At 39.3% G+C, this 9709-nt stretch overlaps 1 protein-coding gene across 1 annotated transcript in view; it reads left to right on the top strand.

Annotated features, from left to right (window-relative positions):
• Positions 1-9709, top strand: part of RORA (RAR related orphan receptor A) — an 887404-nt gene that overhangs the window by 249356 nt on the left and 628339 nt on the right. The gene's annotated exons all lie outside the window — the stretch shown is intronic.

The raw sequence follows: 9709 nt of genomic DNA on the forward strand, positions 1-9709 counted from the left end.
TGTGCTACATTTCCTTTGTGCTATTTCAGTTCTGCTTTGCTCATGTGCCAGTGTCTCCCATGTTGTACAATCAAATCCAAAGTTCTTGAGAGAGACCTTGAGAGTGTCCTTGTATAGCTTCTTCTGATCACCATGTGATCGCCTGCCCCATGCGAGTTCTCCATAAAATAGTCTTTTTGGCAATCGGACATTTTGCATTCGAACAACATGGCCAGCCCATTGGAGTTGTGCTCTCTGAAGCATAGTTTGAATGCTTGGCAGTTCAGCTCGAGCAAGGACTTCAGTGTCTGGTACCTTATCCTGCTAGGTAATCCTCAGAATCTTCCTAAGACAGTTCAAATGGAAGAGATTCAGTTTCCTGGCATGGCACCGGTAGACTGTCGATGTTTCACAGGCATACAGCAATGAGGTCAGCACAACATCTCTGTATACCTTCATTTTGGTAGTCAGTCTAATACCTCTTCTCTCCCATACTTGTCTTTGGAGCCTCCCAAACACTGAGCTAGCTCTAGCAATGCGTGTGTCAATGTGTACATCCCTGGAAAGTACACTACCAAGGTAAGTGAAACAGGTGGTACAGAGACCTGGAGTCAAGAAGACCTGAATTCAAATGCAGCCTCAGATACTTACTAGCTATGTGACTATGGGCAAGTCACCTTACCCTATTTGCCTATTTCCTCATCTATAAAAGAAGCTGGAGAAGGAAATAGCAAATCACTCCAGTATCTTTGCCAAGAAAACCCCAAAATGGGTCACAAAGAGCTGGACACAACTAAAAAGTGATAAAGCAATAATAAAATATATACTTATGTATGTGTGGGTGTAGATATATATATGTATGTATGTATATATATATATACATATACATACACACTCATCGCATTCCTTTATGTCTTTATGACAATTATATTACTTTAAGGGATTTTATAGTGGAATCAAACTAACCAGTAATGCATTTGACCTTTTATTATGTTTCACTTTAGGCCTACAAGGAAATACTTGGAGACAGAGGTATGGGGAACCAGAGACAATAAGGGGAGACTGTGCCAGCTTAATGCTGAGCACCAAAACTGGTCTTTAGGCCACAGGAGGATGAGGATAAGAAAACAGGAAGACTCTGTGATACCCATTTGGAGAAGCCAACCTCAGAAAAAGCATCCTTAGCCCCATGTAAACTCTCCTTCAGACATGGTTACAACCACCTCCATTCCAGGGCAGCTGACTGAGATAGTCAAAGCTCAGAGGTTTGTTGGGAGGGGGTAGATTCTTCCTCAGATTAGTTTGGTTGGTTTTCCTTCTCTGATGTCATATTGATGTGACATTGGCCAATACCCTAAGTCAGAACCTCAGAACTTCTTGCCAAGACTATTATAGTAGCTTCCTGATTGGTCTCACTGCCTACAGCCTCTCCCTTGTTCAATCCCTCCTTCATACAACTACTGCCCATTAGATAGTCCTGAAACACAGGTCTCACCAGATCACTTACCTGCTCATCTTGCATCCAGGATAAAATACAGACTCCTTTGTTTGGCTTTCAAACTTCTCACAGTTCAGCTCCATCATGATTTCCCAGGCTCTCTCCTTTGGGTACTCTCCAGTTCAGCCAGACTTGCTGTTATACATACAAGACTTTCCATGTCCCATTTCCATACCTTTGCACAGCTGAACCTCATGACAGGAATGCACTCTCTCCTTATCTCTGCCTTCCAGAATCCCTAGATTCCTTCAAAGATCACCTCCCATGCTACCTCCTAGAAGCATTCAGACACAAGTGCCCTCCCAGAAATTGCTTTGTATACTTTTTTTATTTAGTTTTCTGTGTCTTCTTCTCCTCTAAAAAGAATACAGGTTCCTAGAGGTTGGTAACTATGGAGAGGGAGCTTAGCTTGGTGAATAGAGAACATGACAGAATCAGGAAAGCCTAAATTCAAATCCTGCCTCAGACACTTATTATATAACTTGGGCAAATTACTTAAGCTCTCTCAGTCTCAGTTTTTTCATTTGTAAAATGGAGATAATTCTAATGCCTACCTCATAGATTTTTTTGTAAGGCTCTAATCAAATACACGCACATTTGTAATATATGTATATGTATGTGTCTATGTATGTATGTTTGTGTATGCACATACACATATCTTTACAAAACCTTAAGGTTATATCTAAATATTAACTATCATTATTACAGTTTTGGTTTTTATTCCCTAGTATCTAGCACAGTGCCTGGCAAATAGTAGACACTTAAATGCTTTTTCAACTGAATTAAATAATGGGTAGGGAGATAGTAAGTGGTAATAATAATAGCATTTTAAAATTTGCAAATATGATCTCGCTTTATTCTCCCAACAACTCCCAGAGGTAGGTGCTATTAGTACCCCAATCTTATAGGAAGCCGAGGGTAAGCAACCTGCCCAGGGTCACACAGCTAGCAAGCAGCTAAAGTCTGGCTGGACCTCAGGTATTCTCAACACTAGGTCCAATGTTCTATCCATTTTTGTACTGAATGTAACATCATAGATTACTAACATGAAGCACAGATATTATCAGAAAAGGGTCATGCCAAATGTCTAGAAAATGCACCCTGTTTAAGGAAGACTTGTGGGTCTCAGAGAGGGCATATTTATTCATTTTTTCACTTATTTGATTATTTCTCTTGGCTTATATGCTTATTCATTCAATTATTCATTTGTTAATTCTTTCCTTTGTTCATTTAATAATTCATTCATTGATCTGTCTATATATCTTTATATTTGTCTATTAATTGATACTGCTATGGTGTCACCAAAGCAGGAGGAGAGAATCCTTGGTGTCAAATCTGATGTGAATGGCATGGATGAAATTATTGGTATAATGGAGTCATAACTAGAAGGGACTTTGTGTTTTCACCCAGTTTAATCCTCGCATTTTACAGAGAAAAAGTTTGAAATGCAGGGACATTAAGTGACTTGTCCAAAGCCACTAGCCTAGTTTGGGACAGAGTTGGGATGAGAGGTCTCTTGACTAGATTGTTCCGAACTTGCTGATTCTCAGGAAGAGTCCCTGTTCATCATTGACCATGTGGATGGAAACACTGGAACAGTATTCTTGTCTGTACCGTGAACTGCTTTCTCTACAATCTACAGTCAGGTAGTTTTCTCTACTTATTTGCTGCAACCAGTGAAAAATATCCTCCCCAAACAAAAACGACATACGCACAGAATCGCCAATGCAATTTCATTTTCAGAGCTTGGATTTGGATTTGATCTTCATATTTTGATTTACAAGAGCAGCTTTGTTGTTTCATTTAATATGTGTGTGTGTGTATACACCTATCAACAGCAATTTGAGTTTTATGATTGTTGCTACACGTTATTCAGATCATTTCAGAAAGTTTTTTTTTTTTTAAAAAGGAACTATAATTGGAAATTCTCACCAAATCCTTGGATTAAAATAAAATCTGTCACCAGATAAATTTTGTTTTCTTTTGTTTTCTTATGACTGAGATCTGTCTCAGAATCTCATGCCCTAACACCATGAGTTAACTTTTTCAAGGTAGAAAATTCTACTTAAATATTTACTGATAGATAGCCTAATTCTCTTGACAATGGTAATTAATGAGGTGCGTCTATCTTATTTTATGGTAGTTTAACAAGCTGCAGGCTATTCGCATATCGATGCTGTGCATGTCATAAAGGATGAGAATTTAACACACTACAGGAAAGTACATAAAATTAAGGTTTTAGTAGATGACCATTTTCAGTTTTAAAAATCTCAGAACAAATAAATGATCTCAAACCACTGAGCTTGTAATCTATGACCTTGGTCTATGTTTTGCCTTTATCTGTTCCAGAAGATGAGACCCATAGAAAACAATACAAATTTTGAGAGGACTAAATGGTTACAGTCTAGAAAATCAAACTGACCTCCAGAGTTCAAAATTAAGTAATGTACTCAGAATTTAGAAGCCGCTAGGTGGTACAGTAGATAGGAAGCTGGACCTAGAGTCAGAAAGAACCCAGTCCCAATTCTACATTAAATATTTAATAGCTATGTGACCCTGGACAAGTCACTTAACCTCTGACTGCCTCAGCTCTCTCCTCTGTAAAATGGGAATAGTAATAGTACCTACCACCCAGGGTTGTTGTGTGAATAAAAAGGAAATCATATTTGTAAAGCACTTTGCGAACATAAAACCACTACATAAATGTTAGCTGTCATTATTATCAACATCAGTAAATCCATTCACAAATATAAGATGGTTAGATAGTACAGTATGCCAGAAAAAGATGGAAGAGTCAGAACTGATCCAAACACGAACAAGCGTTAGAATCCTGTTCTTTTAAAAACGGACATGAAAACTAAATGGCATTTAAGGGCTGGACAATAAAAGTTGTGCTCCCCCAAACATGAGTCAGAACACACTGACCCCTATCTAGATGGATTAAAATTCATGAACCATGATATAGATAAGTGAGAGTTGGGGTGGGGTATGGAATGGAAGTATTCACCGGGAGGAATTTTCAGGAGTTTGGATCATTTAGCACAAAGAGAAGGCTGAAGGTTGGTATACTATTTGTCTTTAGACTTTTGAAGGAGGCAAACCCTTGGTTATCCTTGTCCTCAGAAGCCCAAACAAGGGCCTAATTATAGGAAGGAGTGTGTTTTGAAATAAAGAGCTGGCTACCTTGGGAGCAGCCCTATACATAGGACAAAGGATTCGAGCCCCACTAAAATACATCCTATATAAAAATAGCTCCCCTCTTGGCCCGCCGCCTTGCTTAAAGCTACTCCCATTTCCATTTGTGGTTATTTCTCTCTCTCTCTCTCTCTCTCTCTCTCTCTCTCTCTCTCTCTCTCTCTCTCTCTCTCTCTCCCTCTCTTTCCTCTTTACACACGTGCGTGCATACACATACACACACACACACACATTTTCTTTGCAGAAAGCATTTTTTTCCCTGAGAGGGGTAGTTTCTGTGATTAGGGCACTAACATTCATTTTCATATAGAAGGACCTATAAAGGAATGGGATGGGGGCAAATCAATTCTACTGGAGAAAAAGAAGGTAGAAAAAAGTTAAGGGTCATCTGAGGTCAGAGCAGACCACTAGAGAACATAATAGTATGTACCAAGTGGAAGAATAATAATGGGAAAGAGGAAGCAACGAAGGAGGAGGAATTATTGTTACTATTAACTATTACCTGACATTTATCTAGCATTCTAAGTTACCTAGGGATTGTTTCATTTTTGTCTTTGTATTCTCAGTGCCTGGTATGGTGTCTGGTACATTGACCCTTAATAAATACTTGCTATTTCATTGATTGCAAAACACTTTAGGTACATTATCTCACTTGATCAAAGATATATGTTACCCAGTTCCGGGGATATGTGGTAATGTTTAACAACCACGTCATAGCATATTTTTAAGTTTTAATCTATGTTATTCACAAGTTTTTCATCACTTTTTAAAGTATAGACAAACAATAAATCAAGCCCTGATTTGTAGCACTGGTCGATTTCTGAGGTATAAATGCTCACACTGAAAATTTAATAATCTCTCATCATCCACTGGAGTTTACTCCAGCAACATCCCCTACCCAGTTCACAGTGTGAAGGAAAACCACCCCAGGCTTTCATGAAGTTGTGGAAAATTAAACTGTTCTCTATCTGGATGCATTAACATTTCACTATTTTTGGACAAAGACAGGAAATGGAACTGGATGACTTGCTGGAATCCTTAGCATAACCATTTTCTCACTCTGAATACTAGTGCAAATGGAGGATGGCTTTGGAGGCAACTAAAGAGAAAGTTTTCTTGGACTGAACTGATCATTTCCAGATAGGTTTAATGGGCTGAGATGAAGCTGACAAGTTTTTCCTTTTATTCATAGAAGGAATCCTTAAATGGGCACTTACACCTAGCTTGGTTAAGCCTACCAGGCTCAGATTTAAACCTCATAAACCAGAGTATCAGAAGTAACCCTAGTAAATGCCAGAGACTGGAGTAATTCAATGCAGGTTAAAATTGTCAAGATGATACTGAATTTTTTTTTTAAGTAACATCCCTTCTGTTTAGGGGTAGGGGAAGGAAACAGAGACAGATTTTGAAAATACAGATCAATTACATTATGTTCCTAATATCTTTCTTGAAAGAGGAGGGGTTGCTATTTTTAATCCATACCCAGGCTAACTTTTCTCCGTGACATTCTTCACAAAGTAACAAAAACAAAAGAGACCTTAGAGGTTGTTGAGCCAATTCTCCACATTTTATAATTGAGCACATTGAGGCACAAAGAAAGACAGAGGCATGCAACTTGTAAATAGCCCAAGTTGAGAATTCAAATAGTGCTCTTTCCATGACACTCTGTTCTCAAATGCAGTGGGGCATATTTTCTGTTAAAAAAACCAACAAGAAACAACCCCCAATTACATTTTATAACCTAAAATTATTGTTGCCAAATTTCAAAGATCAATCCTAACCCAAAAAAAGAGACAAGAGAAGAGGCTTCCTATGACTCCCTTGCAGAAGATGGGGAAGGGGAGTTATGAGTGTGAAACATTACATGTATTAGTTTGTAAAGATCTAATGAGATCCTTACAATAATTACTCATTCATTCATTTGTCTGTCTGTCTGTCTGTATCAATTGATATTACCATGGTGTTGCTAAAGGAGCAGAAGAGAATTATTGATATAGATAATGGAATCATAACTTTAAAAATTGCATATATTATCACATTTTTTTATAGGTATTGAATGAATTTGCTCATTTTCTCCCTCTTCTTCCTCTTTTTTATTTTTTCTTTTTAAAAACAGTTCATATAGTAATGGCTTTCTGGTAGGGAGAAGGAGGACAGATACATTGGAAAGTTTACATGATCAAAAATAAAGGACAGCAATAAAATTTCTTTAAAAACACTATATACTCTTTTTTCATCAATAGTTTCCTTCTTAACTGCAGGAAACTTACTTAAGTTATCATAGAAGCAAAAATGAAGATATAAAAGAGGCAAGTAGCAGAAGGAGGGTATAGAAAAAAAATGTTTCATAGCAAGTAAGTTCAAAGCAATATCCCTCATTTCTAGGCTTTATAAAGATTTGGGTTTCCTGGATTAAAACTCAAGAGTTATGAAATTCAGATATGCTTATGGAAAACCAGTTCCTGGTTGCTTCTGGGGACATCTCACTTAACTTTTTAAAAAATATACTGATCAGGGGCAGAGCCAAGATGGCGGAGTAGAAAGACACACATACACTAGATCCGAACCCACAGCCCATAAAATATCTGTAAAAAAAGAACTCCCAACAAATTCTGGAGAAGCAGAAGCCACAGAACAACAGAGCGGATGAGATTTCTGTTCCAGAGAGCCTGAAAACCTCTTGCAAAAGGTCCTTCACGCTGCAGACCAGGAGCCCAGCACAGCCCTGCCTCAGCCGCACGGTGCCAAAAGGAGTGGATCCGAGCAGGCTTCAGGGACAGAATCTCTAGCTGCCACGTGGGTCCCTCCACCCACAGGTGACAAGGGTCGGTGAGAGGGTCTCTTTGGCGGGTTGAGAGGGGAGTGGGGTGCCCCCATAACTCAGGCCCCCTCAGGAGGCAGCAGCAGAGGTGGGAGCAGACCGGGGCTCCCCAAGCAGGCAGGAGCCCAGATCCATTGTTGAAGGTCTCTGCATAAACCCCCTGAGGGAACTGAGCCCCGTGAGGCGGCCCTGCCCCCACCTGAGCACCTGAACTTGGTCTCACACTGAATAGCAGCCCTGCCCCCATCCAAAGCCCTGAGGCTGGGAAGCAGCATCTGAATCTCAGACCCCAAGCGCTGGCTAGGGGGATCTGGAGGCAAAGTGGATGTGAAGAGAATACTCAGAAGTCAAATCACTGGCTGGAAAAATGCCCAGAAAAGGGAAAAAAAATAAGACTATAGAAGGTTACTTTCTTGGTGAACAGGTATTTCCTCCCTTCCTTTCTGATGAGAAAGAACAATGCTTACCATCAGGGAAAGACACAGAAGTCAAGGCTTCTGTATCCCAGCCCACTCAATGGGCTCAGGCCATGGAAGAGCTCAAAAAGGATTTTGAAAATCAAGTTAGAGAGGTGGAGGAAAAACTGGGAAGAGCAATGAGAGACATGCAAGCAAAGCATGAAAAACAAGTAAACACCCTGCTAAAGGAGACCCAAAAAAATGCTGAAGAAAATAACACCCTGAAAAACAGGCTAACTCAATTGGAAAAAGAGGTTCAAAAAGCCAATGAGAAGAAGAATGCTTTCAAAAGCAGAATTAGCCAAATGGAAAAGGAGGTTAAAAAGCTCACTGAAGAAAATGGTTCTTTCAAAATTAGAATGGAGCAGATGGAGGCTAATGACTTTATGAGAAACCAAGAAATCACAAAACAAAACCAAAAGAATGAAAAAAATGGAGATAATGTGAAATATCTCATTGGAAAAATAACTGACCTGGAAAACAGATCCAGGAGAGACAATTTAAAAATTATGGGCCTACCTGAAAGCCATGATCAAAAAAAGAGCCTAGATATCATCTTTCATGAAATTATCAAGGAAAACTGCCCTGAGATTCTAGAACCAAAGGGCAAAATAAGTATTCAAGGAATCCACAGAACACCACCTGAAAGAGATCCAAAAAGAGAAACTCCTAGGAACATTGTAGCCAAATTCCAGAGTTCCCAGGTCAAGGAGAAAATATTGCAAGCAGCTAGAAAGAAACAATTCAAGTATTGTGGAAATACAATCAGGATAACACAAGACCTAGCAGCTTCTACATTAAGGAATCGAAGGGCGTGGAATAGGATATTCCAGAAGTCAAAGGAACTAGGACTAAAACCAAGAATCACCTACCCAGCAAAACTGAGTATAATACTTCAGGGGAAAAATTGGTCTTTCAATGAAATAGAGGACTTTCAAGCATTCTTGATGAAAAGACCAGAGCTGAAAAGAAAATTTGACTTTCAAACACAAGAATGAAGAGAAGCATGAAAAGGTAAACAGCAAAGAGAAGTCATGAGGGACGTATAAAAGTTGAACTGTTTACATTCCTACATGGAAAGACAATGTTTGTAACTCTTGAAACTATTCAGTATCTGGGTACTGGGTGGGATTACACACACACACACACACACACACACACACACACACACACACACACACACACACACATACACACACACACACACACACATAGAGACAGAGTGCACAGAGTGAATTGAATAGGATGGGATCATATCTTAAAAAAATGAAATCAAGCAGTGAGAGAGAAATATATTGGGAGGAGAAAAGGAAAAATGGAATGGGCAAATTATCTCTCATAAAAGAGGCAAGCAAAAGACTTATTAGTGGAGGGATAAAGAGGGGAGGTGAGAGAAAAACATGAAGTTTACTCTCATCACATTCCAATAAAGGAAGGAATAAAATGCACACTCATTTTGGTATGAAAACTTATCTTACAATACAGGAAAGTGGGGGATAAGAGGATAAGCAGGGTAGAGGGGATGATGGAAGGGAGGGTATGGGAGGAGGGAGCAATTTGAGGTCAACACTCATGGGGAGGGACAGGATCAAAAGAGAGAATAGAAGTAATGGGAGCCAGGATAGGATGGAGGGAAATATAGTTAGTCTTACACAACACGACCATTATGGAAGTCATTTGCAAAACTACACAGATTTGGCCTATATTGAATTGCTTGCCTTCCAAAGGGAAGGGGTGGGGAGGGAGGGATGAAGAGAA

This window comes from Notamacropus eugenii, chromosome 1, assembly GCF_028372415.1.
Source record: "Notamacropus eugenii isolate mMacEug1 chromosome 1, mMacEug1.pri_v2, whole genome shotgun sequence".
NCBI lineage: Eukaryota > Metazoa > Chordata > Mammalia > Diprotodontia > Macropodidae > Notamacropus > Notamacropus eugenii.